Source organism: Quercus robur, chromosome 3 (genome assembly GCF_932294415.1).
Source record: "Quercus robur chromosome 3, dhQueRobu3.1, whole genome shotgun sequence".
In the NCBI taxonomy this organism is placed as follows: domain Eukaryota; kingdom Viridiplantae; phylum Streptophyta; class Magnoliopsida; order Fagales; family Fagaceae; genus Quercus; species Quercus robur.
This window is the reverse complement of record NC_065536.1, coordinates 44,945,833-44,958,720: the sequence shown is the minus strand read 5'-3', so window position 1 is coordinate 44,958,720 and position 12,888 is coordinate 44,945,833. Positions and strand designations below refer to the sequence as shown.

General features: G+C 33.3%; 1 pseudogene; it reads left to right on the top strand.

Moving 5' to 3' along the window:
• Positions 1–7,100: 7,100 nt before the first annotated feature.
• LOC126718046 (pentatricopeptide repeat-containing protein At5g48910-like) lies at positions 7,101–8,899 on the top strand (annotated as a pseudogene).
• Positions 8,900–12,888: the final 3,989 nt, after the last annotated feature.

Genomic DNA, 12,888 nt, shown 5'->3' with positions numbered 1-12,888 from the left:
ATAACGTGTACAAGCTACACGCTCGCCTCCTCAAGACTGGGTTTCACAATCATCCTCTATCTCTCCAACACCTCCTTCTATCGTGCGTCCCTGCTGCGCCTCAAAGCTTAACCTACGCACGGTCCTTCTTCGCTCACATACCCTCAATTTACAAATTATCAATCCAAGCTTATTATCAAACAATTAATGTGCAGAATATGAATATAAGCATATAATAGAATTGACAAACAATCTTAGACCAAATAAAATCACATTCACAGCAGAAATTAAATGGCAAAGATTAAGGGAAGAGAGATACGAACACAAGGACAACACACGATATGTTATCGAAGAGAAAACCGAAGCCCTCGGCATAAAACCTCTCTACCGCCCTCCAAGTGGTAAATAATCCACTAAAGAATGTAGTTGGGATATATGAACAGCAGAAGACCCTCCAGGTCTAATCTATCTAGTGTACCTAAGCCCTCCAAGCTCCTACTCCAACGAGGTTACGCTGAACCTATTTCTTCTTTAGCTTACCGGATTCCGCTACTGACCATAGCATCAACCAATATGAAATTGGTCCCTTCTTAACTGCTTCCCAAAGCACCAAACAGTCTTTTCACAGATATGGGTAAGGTGAGAAAAGGTTTTGGTAATGTACTTCTCAAGGATGTAACAATGAAGAGGGTAAGAGTAGAGGAATTTGAAGCGTCTCTATGTGAAGATTGGGGATGAGTCAATTTTGTTTTTCTCTAGGGTTTCTCTCTCAAAATTCTCTCTAGAAGCTCTCTACATTTCGTGGGTATAAGGGGTATGTATACTAGGGTGAAAGTGGAATGCGAAGAGTCAGTTTTTCAAAACAGAGCTGGCTGGCGGCTTGGCCTCGCGACTTGACTGAGCTGCGAGTTCCAACCGCGAGGTAACTGAATGGTCAGTCTGTACTTTTTGTCCTGTAATGCTCCAGCTAGCATGATGCTTCAACTTCTGGCATGCTTGGCACGTATGCAACTTCTGGCGACTTGCAAACCGCGAGCCACCCGCGAGATCCAGTCACGAATCCCTGCTACTTTGCACAATCTTGAGCATTTCTTCACACTCTCTCACACACTACCCTTACATGATTCCTACCTAAATACAGGGTTATTAATTGCTAAAATACAAGCAAATTTGACACGGAATAAAGCCAACAAGATGGTTGATAAAAATCAACCTTACACATCCAAATCACATTGATATCAACCAACACAAAATTTATGCACATATATTTCTATATAATTGTAACACCAACAAAAGTTAATTTCTTAAATCAATAATTAAATAAAAAATGGATAATTATAAAAAGTAAATAAATAAATATGTATTTAAATAAATAATTTTATAAATATATATATATAGATCGGATCCGAGATAGTGAGAGTAGCTTTGGGTTGTTTATGGGTTTGAGGGTGGATTTTGGCTAGATGGGTTTGGTAATATGTTATTATATATATCCTATTGTTGTATTGCATATATTTTTGGATAACAAGAAACCCAAAGAGTGTGCAAAGTACTGTCTTTTTATCCCGTTAGACACTTAGACCCCGAACCTATGTATACGTAACTCAGCCACATCACACGGATTAGTTAAATCATCAACTTCGCCAATGGGACATGGACCCTAGAAATTGTTTGCACCCAAGGGAATTTGAACCATGGACTTGGAGGGAGCTTACCACCAAGCCCAAGAACTTGAGTATTTGACCACTTGAGCCAACCTCCTCTAGGAGTTATATTGCTGTATTGCATATATAAGATACATAATACTCTATAAAATTCATATATAAGATACATCATATTTAAAAGGATCACACCTAAAAGTGACAAGATGTGATATATAATGCAAACATTTAGGCCAAAATAAATTGTTTGTCCCTAAAATTTACACGTTGGGCCAAGAACAAATTAAGCCACTCACAAACCAAGATGGACCATGGCTCCCACCCTCAAAAAATATATAGATTTAGAGGTTGATTTTAGAATATGTTCCTAATAAAATTAAGTTTTTCCCCCCTAGAACATTCTTGGTCCTTTTCTAAGAAAAGGAAAAAAAAAATAGTCCAACAACAAAAACAAATTTAGCCCATTTTTAAGCCCTTCAAAAATAAAATTCAAAACAAACCTATCAAATCCATATCTTTGAATCGTTCTATCAAATCTATAATTTAAAAAAATAATAATAAAAAAAAACCATAAAATTTACCAATCAAGAGAGAGAAAGTGTTGTCCCTCCCTATCTCTGCCTCCATTGCCTTGATTCCATTGACACGTGGCACGATAAACGAAAGATCACACTACACCAAAGAGTGAGACTTTCTACATTCGAATCACAACACCTACATTGTCACATTAATCTTCCCCCATTCAGCTTTCATGGACTCTCCATCAAATCATGCTATCGCTTTTGCTACGGCTCGATTTGGTCCTCTCTCTCTCTCTCTCTCTCTCTCTTGATGCTTGATATGCTTAACTAGTTGGCACGTATTGATATTTCTAATAGTGACATCTAGGGTTTAAATCTCCTTGCCTCCAACTATCAACGTATCTAAATAATTACTCTTAGAAAAAAAAAATCTTAATAACAATTTTAGTAACAAACATTTATTAATTGTGTCTCTACCTCTTTTTGATTGTCTATTTGTGATTTGTCCCCATGTTTTTTTTTTTCTTGTATTATTTTCTACTAAATAATGCTAAGAATACACTCAAATCTACAACATGCTTAAGTGTCACATTGTGATTGGTGCACTTTTTTTTTCCCATTATTTTTTTTCCCAACAAGTACCTATGGTGGTCCCATGTGTAAGTGGTGAATTTCAATTACAAGTTGACACCCAAGCATATTGTGAAATTGGGTGTGAGATTGTGTGTGTCCTTAGGTCGACTATTTTCTATTCAAAAACAATAATAATTATTTTTTAAGAATATTATTGGACATACAATGAGATAATGAATATAACTTTTATTAGTTTTATAGATTATAAGAAAATCAACTACAATGTTTTAGTTTTTTTCAACCAAAAAAATTTTCAAATTATTTAGAAACCAATGCTAATGAAATAGCATTGCTAACCACTAATATCAACAATATGCTTTAAGTGTCACATTGTGATTGATGCACCTAATATTTTTTCCAAGAAGTACCTATGGTGGTTCCGTGTGTAATTGTTGTAATCTAATTACAAGTTGACACACAAGCATGTTATGAAATTGGGTATGAGTTTGGATGTATCCATAATAGACTGTTTTCTACATAGCAACAATAACTAGTGTTTTTGTAAGAAGATTATTAGGCATAATATAATGAAATATATTTTTATTTAATTTGTAAATTATGAAAAAATCAACTACAATGTTTTATTTTTTTAAACCCCAAAGAAAAAAAAATATTAGGTATGGATTTGGATGTATCCATACACGGACTGTTTTCTACATAGCAGCAGTAACTAGTGTTTTTGTAAGAAGACTATTAGGCATAATATAACAAAATATATTTTTTATCTAATTTGTAAATTATGAGAAAATCAACTACAATGTTTTATTTTTTTTAACCCCAAAGAAAAAAATATTCAAATTATTTAGAAACTCATGCTAATGATGTAACATTGCAAACCACTAATATCAATAGCCCAATTCAGGAAAATTCTTCAACAAAATTTCAAAAATCTCATGGCTTGAATATTATCTTTAAAAAAAAATGCAACTTTTTATCTACCATGATATCTCTTTTGTAAGCAATCTAGGATTTTGGCACAGAATGCATTCACTATTGATGGATTTAGTAGTTAAAGGAAAGTTAGAGATGGGGAAAATTGTGCATTTCTGAATCCTATAGGGAAAGATCCTAACTTGGCTCATAGAGTTCATGCACGTAAGTTTATTAAGAACTAAATTCATTCATGAGCTAAATTTTAGAGACCAATCATGTATTTAAACTTAAAATTTGTGCCCTTAGACTATTGAAATTACTTGTATAGAATATTTTGCACATGGAAATCTCCATATACTTTAAAACCCAAAAAATTTCATTAAAAAGTACCATTCTCATGTTCTATTAAAACAAACTTTTATTTATGAAAATTTGAGCTATTGAGATCCTATTGTGGAGCTTATCCAATATTTTTATGGATAATAATTTTTGAAAAGCCAATCAATGCATGGATGCCATAGCTAAATTAGGTGCTAAACAAACAACTAACTCTGTTTTTGCAACCCACTACTTATGGTGGTGCCTTTGCTAACTTTTGATAATGCCAAACTAGGGATGACAATTTTTCCCTGCCCTACCTTGACCCACCCCTCCTCGCTTCACCCTACACAGGTTCTCCCCACCTTGCATAGGTGGTAGGGCAAGAATGAGTTTAAATATTTTCGCCCCCCCCCCCCCCCCCTCCCGGCTCCACCCTATCCCTGCCCCATTCCTACGTTGATAAAGACTATAATTGCAAACTTTTCATACCTTAATTCCCTATTATTTAAACAAACAAATAAATACTAGCTTATTTAAATGCATGGATATTAAGATTTTTATTTTTGTTATGATATTGTTTTACTAAACACTTGAATAATATTATTCAGTTCTTGTTAAAAATTAGTTTAATTTGATGGGATAAATTTAGTTGTAATTTCAACTTCATTAATTTTAAGGATATTATAGAAACATGTTTTATTAAAAAAAATTGTAATAACTATGAGGAAAATTGACACAAAATATAATTTTACGGGGCAAGATGGGTCCTTGCGAGGCTACAAGGGGTGTGGATGGAGCAAGGAAGTTTTTTGATAGAGTGGAGTGAGAATAGGGTAAGACAAAACCTTGCGTACGATGAAGATTACATCCTTTGGTTTCATCCCTCCCAATTGTCATCCCTGTAAGCTAAACTCTTTTGTGGTGTAAAAAAAAAAAAAACACACACAATAGTTTATATATTATTGTGTGTGTGTGTGTATGTTTTTTTTTTTTTTTTTTTTTTGAAAGTATAAACTAGTATGTTTGGCATTAATAGCAAGTACAGGACTAAGGTGTTGTTTGGTTAGGACTTTTTCATCACTCAGTCTTTGTTACTCAGTTTTCATCACTCATCACTCATCACTCAAAATATCCCAATTTTCACTCCCTACCGTTTGGACACTGTTTTCACTCCACATAACTCAAATATTTCAACCTTTTTGTGGGACCCACACCTGATCACCAGTCAGTAGCTTCTGTTAGTCTACCTGCGCTGATTCCCCATTTCCTTCAGTTCTCATTTCCCCTTCACCCATAAAACGAAGTGCCTCTCCCAAAACCCAAACCCGAACCCATAAAAATGCGTTGAAGCTCCCTCGCCTCGCCTCGTCAGTGTGTACCGTCACCATTTCAGAAGCTCCCTCACCTCGCCTTGCCTCCTTCTCCTCCTTCAGGTTTGAGACTTTTTCTTATCTTATGCTCTGTTGCTAAAGTTCCATTTTTTCCCCCATTTTGCCCCTTCTCCTCCTTCGCCTCACCTCGTCAGTGTGTACCGTCACCTTACTTCGTTTTCTCTCTTAGTTGCTTCACTTTTTTTGTGTGTGAATGCCTCATTTCTTTTCTCAGTTCTTCTCCATTTTATTCGTTTTTTAACTGAATGGGTATGTCTTATTTTCTTAATTTTTTGTGTTGTTTTTGTAAATGGGTGTCTTATTTTTGTTTTGTTTTTTTAATGTGGTTTTGGGTTCCTATTAACTATACCATTTTGTGTGAAATCCTTCTAAATGTGGAAGATTCTGGGGCTTCTATTTGTTTTCGGCCCCTGTGAGGCTGTTTGGTTGTTGAGAAAACGTAGGAAAAGAAAAGTAATTTTTGTGCCCAAATCACTTTAGTAGAGTTCTGTATTGTTTGATCAATTTGGGAAAACTTTAACAACAGGTTTGGTTCATTTGATGGAATGAAGATTAAAGATTTTAAAATCATCTCTGCATTTCTATTATATGTAAAAGAACTCACATTATTGGGTGTATAATTGGTGTAAAATTTAAGTGGCTGTTTAGTCTAATTCATTATCTTTCGGGTATGTTCATCCTAACTCTATGACACCGTCGGTACAATGGATTTAAAGCATGATGTTATGCATTGTAAGGTCTTGTCATTGCACTGCATCGAACAAACTAGCGTGTGGTTAATTTGCCTGCCTTTTTATGGAGCAATAACAGTTCATGAAAGACGACATTAATTCCTGATTACTGCGGCCCATGAAGCACTGTGCCGTGGCTGCCATATTCTGTCTGTTGACATATGATGGAGACCATGTTAGCAAGAGCAAAGGCAAGCAGAGAGGATTTAATTGGCAGTCATGTTCCAAAAGCAGTGACCCGCACAACGCGTTACGACTAATAAGGAGTACTTATATGTGGACTTTATGAGCGGGGATAGAGACTGTTACCTGTTTGATAAAAGGCCACTGCTGCTTGAGGTTGATTTCATTTATGTCATTCCCCAAACATGACTTCTCTCAATAAAATTTAAAAAAAAAAAAAAAAAAAAATTCCTTTACGAAGTGAGAGCTGTTACAACTCACCAGAGTGTATGCAGAAGTAGAACTTCTTCTCCATATGGGCCTCTCCCATTTCCATACATCATATAGAAGCCCATTCCCACAAACACACACATACCTTTTATTTATTTATTTATTTATTTATTACCATACTCACATACCTTTTATTTACTTACTTATTTATTTATTTTATATCATAAACAAGTTCATGTTTTTCATGGATTTACACGGCAACATAAGCAAAGTGAATTTTACTCCGTATGTTTCCGCGATAATGCTTTCTAAAAAATAAATTATTTTAAAAAAAATTATTTTTTAAATTATTTTATTTTCTTATATTTAATAGTAACTTTAAATAAGCTGAAAAATAATTTTTTTAAATTTTAATTATTTAACTTGTTGTGAAATAAAAATTTTTTCAAAAAGTTTTAGTGGAAAACCATTTCTAACAATAAACCATACTTTTTCTATTAACTAAATAAATCATTTTTTCTAATGTTACTAAACACTAAAAAAATATATAAATAAAAAACCATTTCTTACTACCCAAAGTTTTCCGAGAAACCAACAGAGTGGTTAATTAATTGTAAAATTTAAAAGGAAAAAACTGAAACAACAATGAGAAGGCAATGAATAAGGTGTACAAGCTACACGCTCGCCTCCTCAAGACTGGATTTCACAATCATCCTCTATCTCTCCAACACCTCCTTCTATCGTGCGTCCCTGCTGCGCCTCAAAGCTTAACCTACGCACGGTCCCTCTTCGCTCACATTCCCTCGCCTGACACTTTTGCCTACAACACCATCATCAGAGCCCATGCCCACTCCTCTCCTTCTCACGCCCTTTCGTTCTTCTCTAAAATGCGCCACCATGACGTCTCATCCGACAAATTCACCTTCCCATTTGTTCTCACAGCCTGTGCTCGCCTTCAGGTGGGTCAGGAGCTTCACTCGCTCATCGTTAAGATGGGTTTTGATTCTGACATTTATGTTCAGAACTCGTTGATAGCTCTCTATGGTTGTCGCGGGTCTGTTCAGCACGCCTTAAAGGTGTTTGATGAAATGCTTCAGAGAGACCTGGTTTCATGGTCGTCTATGATTGGTTGCTTTGTGAATAATGGTTTTGATAATGAGGCTTTGGCTTTATTTCAACAAATGCAGATTCAGGAGGATATGAAACCCGATTATGTCACTATGATCAGCGTGATATCTGCAGTTTCAAGATTAGGGGAATTAGAATTGGGCCGATGGGTTGATACTTATATACGTAGAATTGGGATGGAGCTTACTGTTCCATTGGGTACTGCTCTCATTGATATGTATTCAAGATGTGGGTCTGTTGATGAGTCAATTCGAGTGTTCAATGAAATGCCTGTTAGAAATTTATTGACATGGTCAGCAATGATTAATGGCCTTGCGGTGCATGGCCGTAGTGGAGAAGCTCTTAAGTTTTTTTACAAGATGAAGAATTCTGGCCTACACCCGGATTATAATACTATCACTGGTGTTTTAGTTGCTTGTAGCCATAGCGGTCTTGTTGAAGATGGTTGGAGAGTTTTTGAGAGCATTAGGAATGAGTATGGCATGAAACCACTGCTTGGACATTATGGTTGCATGGTTGATCTCCTTGGCCGTGCAGGCTTGCTCTATGAAGCCTATGACTTTGTGGAAAGAATGCCAATGAAGCCAAACTCTGTTATTTGGAGATCTTTGCTTGGAGCATGTGTAAGTCATAACCATGTTAAATTGGCAGAGAAAGTGAAGCAGAGGATCTATGAGCTCGACCCTTACCATGATGGTGATTATGTGCTTTTATCAAATGCATACGGCGGGGTTGGTAGATGGGATGAGAGGGAAGTGGTGAGGAATTCAATGAGGGAAAAAAGAGTAAGCAAGAAACCTGGTTATAGTTTAATTAATTTGGACCAAGTGACTCACGGGTTTGTTTCTGGGGATAGTTCTCATTCGAATCAGTGGAGACAAGAAAATTCATATTCTCAATAATTGGAAATTTAAGGCTTGGAGGTTCAAGATATACCCCTTATACATAATACATCTGATGTACTACATGACAATGAAGAGAAGGAGGAGCATGGTAAAAGTTATCACAGTGAGAAGTTGGCCGTTGCTATTGCACTGCTTAAACTTGAAAATAGGACTATAAGATTCATGACTGTCATAGTTTCATGAAGCATGTTTCAGATATATTTGATAAAGAAATCATCATCCATGACCGAAACCGGTTCCATCACTTTATTAAGGGATCATGTTCTTGTCAGGATTATTGGTGAAAAGCTATACCTTGTCGATCTTCTTTTTTTTTTTCTTCATTATTTTGTATTTAATCAAACTAACTGCGCAAATAAGCTCTTCATCATCAACACGTAGAAGTCCAGCACAACTCTCTTAAGAACCCAGATCAGTCATCTTTCTGGATGCTTACTTCTTGAAGAATGTGCTCCAAAGTTTTTGCTTCATTAATCATCAAAAAGTTAGCTTTATTCATAAAAAAATTACTCAATCATCACCTCTTTATATCTCATTAGTTAATTTCAAAAAGATTGGTTGCATTTGTTAGAATAATAACAGCGGGTGAGTGGATGACACGGGACAAGCCAGAACAATTCAACAAGAAAATAAAATTAAAATAGGAAAAATCCTACAAAAGCCATAAACCCAGTTCTAGGTGCCTTTTTGTGTTTGTATTTATTTCATCTCATGAAGAATGTGTTGGAATACATAGTTTTGCATCTCATGCAAAACAAGTAACGGAAATTAATGGATCTATTTCATTCATGTGAGATAACATGAAATATCTTAATTTTAGAAACAAAAAATAGATAGGTGTATCTGGATGTATTGAAATTCAAAATAAAGAAGAAGATTGAACTTGAGAAGACCTTCAATCTTCACCCAAATTTTACACCTGTTCAAGGTGTGTGGCCTCTCTTAATCAGCTCTGTACACACTTTTTTTTCATAGAAAAACTTGTGTTCTTTCCAAAAATTGTTTTTCTTCTGTTTTCACTCATACGAACTAATAACTATCTAGACAGTTATTTTATTTAATAACTCTTATTAAATAATTAACTGATTATCTAATTGAGTTGACCTTTTGGGACAACTCAATTGGGCTATTATTATGTGGCTTGGGATGTGACCAAAGGGACAAATAAAGCTTTTACTCTAATGGGCTTCGGGCTTATCTGTCAATTCCTGATAAGCTCAAAGTTACCATTAATTATATATATATATATATATATATATATTAATAGGTAAAGTTTAAAGAAAGTTCAATTAGAATTTAAAATTAGAATCTAATTTTGCGTCATGTGTCTAAATTTATATAAGGACCACACCATAATTATCTACTTAAGTTTGTGTCATGTGTCCACTTAAGTTTTTTAATCTTTGTGCCAAGTGAGTTAATGAGTGCAAAATACTAAGAATATAATATTAATGAACTATAAAATAAAATAACTAATCACATATACTCAATAAAAATTACTACATAACAAAGATCACCACATGTTCTATCTTATTAAAAATTAAAAAAAGAAAAAGAAAAAAAATCATAAGTAGTATTAAATTAAGGTAAGAATTTTAATATGTGACTAATTATGTTTACTTTAAAAAAATAATAATTTGACTAATTATTTATATTTTTATGATAAAATTTGTGTTTAATTTTAAATGTATCTATACCTATATATGTGTTACATGCTATTTTTTTTTTTTAATAAATGGACTAATTATTTATATATTTATAATAAAAATTGTGTTTAGTTTTAAATGCATCTATGCGTTTGCATGGGTTACATGCTAGTCTATATATATAATAATATGTGAAATTGAGACAAACTCAAATTAGAATTCTAAATTAGAGTTCTAATTTTGCACCATGTGTTCTAAATTATTTATTCTTAAAAAGTTTTATTTCGTAATTTTAGAATTAAACATGGAAGCACATCATAAATATTTATCCAAGTGAGTTATTAAATACAAAAATCAAAGAGTCTAGAATAATTGAATCGTAAAAAAAAAATGCTTCACAATAATAATAATAATAATAATAATAATAAAACATGGACAATTTACATTTTATACTTAATAATATCCTTACAAATTTTTTTAAAGAGTTAACAAAATATAAAAAATGACTATCAAAAGTATTTATATTATATATGGGAATTATATTATGCATCTTATTGTATATCTTTAAGTGTATCCATGCATATACATGGGGTTACAAGCTAGTATATATTAATAGCCAAAGCTGAGAAAAAATTCAATTAAATTCTAAATTAGAGTCTAATTTTGCGCCTTATGTCTCATCTAATTTCTTAAATTTGTGTGTCAAGTGAATTATTAGGTACAAAAATCTAAGAGTCTAAATTCAATTAGATTCTAAATTGAATTTTAATTAAAGTTCAATTTTGTGCCATACGTCCCATCAAATTTTTAATTTCTGTGGAAAGTGAATTATTGGGTGCAAAAACCGAAGAGTTTAGATCTAATTAGATTCTAAATCATGTCTAATTTTGCGTCATGTGTCTCATCTAATTTTTAAATTTGTGTGTCAAGTGAATTATTAGGTGCAAAAATCAAAGAGTCTAAATTCAGTTAGATTCTAAATTGAATTTTAATTGAAGTTCAATTTTGTGCCAAGTGTTCCATCTAATGTTTTAATTTTTGTGGCAAATGCATTATTGGGTGTAAAAACCAAATATGCTAGATTCAATTATATTCTAAATCATGTTTAATTTTATGCTGTGTGTTTCATCTAATTTTTAAATTTGTGTGTCAAGTGAATTATTAGGTGCAAAAATCAAAAAGTGTAAATTCAATTAGATTCTAAATTGAATTTTAATTAAAGTTCAATTTTGTGCCATGTGTCCCATCTAATTTTTTAATTTTTATGGCAAGTAAATTATTGGGTGCAAAAACCAAAAAGTCTAGATCCAATTAGATTCTGAATTTTTTTTATATATATAAGAGAAAATCCAATTAAATTAAAAATTAAAGTCTAATTTTGAGTCATGTGTCTCATTTAATTTTTAAATTTGTGTGTCAAGTGAATTATTAGGTGCAAAAATCAAAGAATCTAAATTCAATTAGATTCTAAATTGAATTTTAATTGAAATTCAATTTTGTGCCATGTGTCTCATCTAAATTTTTAATTTCTGTGGCAAGTGAATTGTTCTTTGTTTCTTGTCCGTGTCTACCCGAACGCTTGATATTCCCTTGTTGTGTTCCCTTCTTACTGTCGTTGGCGCCACCCTAGTCGTAAAGTGAATTCCTAGAACCTAACTGTAAGGCTCGTTTGAGCCAAGAGAGGGCGTGTAGGGCATGAGAGGTATAAGGTTGGTTAGGGTATGTGTTACGAAATGCAACGGTTGTGAGAAAAACATGATAATTGAGTGTTGAGCCTAGGATAATATGGATAGGTTGTGGAGATCCAACTCCTCTATCAGCTCCAGGACTAGTTGTCCTCCTGATATTGTAAATGAAGAAGATCACACTATTGATGATAATGAGTTGATCCCTGATTTTCGTAATTGGAATATTCCTAAAGTTGATACTAAAACTGTTTATAAAACTAGTTTTGTTGAAAGTACTTTTCATTCTGCTTACAAGGCTAGAACCGTTGAACAAATTTTCTCTATTTCTAAAGTTCATGAAAAATGTTGTTTGTTCACTAAAAGGAATATTAATGACTTCCTTGCTGCTAAAAAATTCAGTTATTTGCATATTGTTATGGTTCAAGTCGCTATTAAACCACTTACCTGAAAGGGTATTAATGCTTCTGTTCTCATGTGTTTAAGAGATGCTAGATTTAAGATTTTTAAAGATAGCATTCTTGGTATGATTACTACTTCTATATATGATGGTCCTATTTATTTTAACTGTTATCCTGATCTTACTCTTATTTTGGATGATCCTAATATTGTTAAAGTTTTGACATTGAATAATGCTTCATCTGGTTATCACATGGAAGAAGGAAGTAAGCCTTTTGCTTTGATTTATCGCATTTATTATAGACTAATGGGTACTCAAATGAATCCATGTGCTAAGATTCCTAGAGAACTTTCAGGTAAAACCATGTTAATTCAATGTTCAACTCCTGATGCTAAAATTCAAGTTCCAAAAATGATTCAATGGCAAGATGTTAAACTTCCTAATGATTGGTTGTTCGAACAAGAAACCCCTCCTGCTAAACCTGTTTTTGATGAACTTGATCTCACCCATATTCAACAATATCTTGATGGTACTGTTAAAATAAGTTTTCAAAACAATCCACCCTTAAAGATCAATGAAGGAAGACATTCCTTTGCTGGATCTGAAAGTATTTCAAAAAGA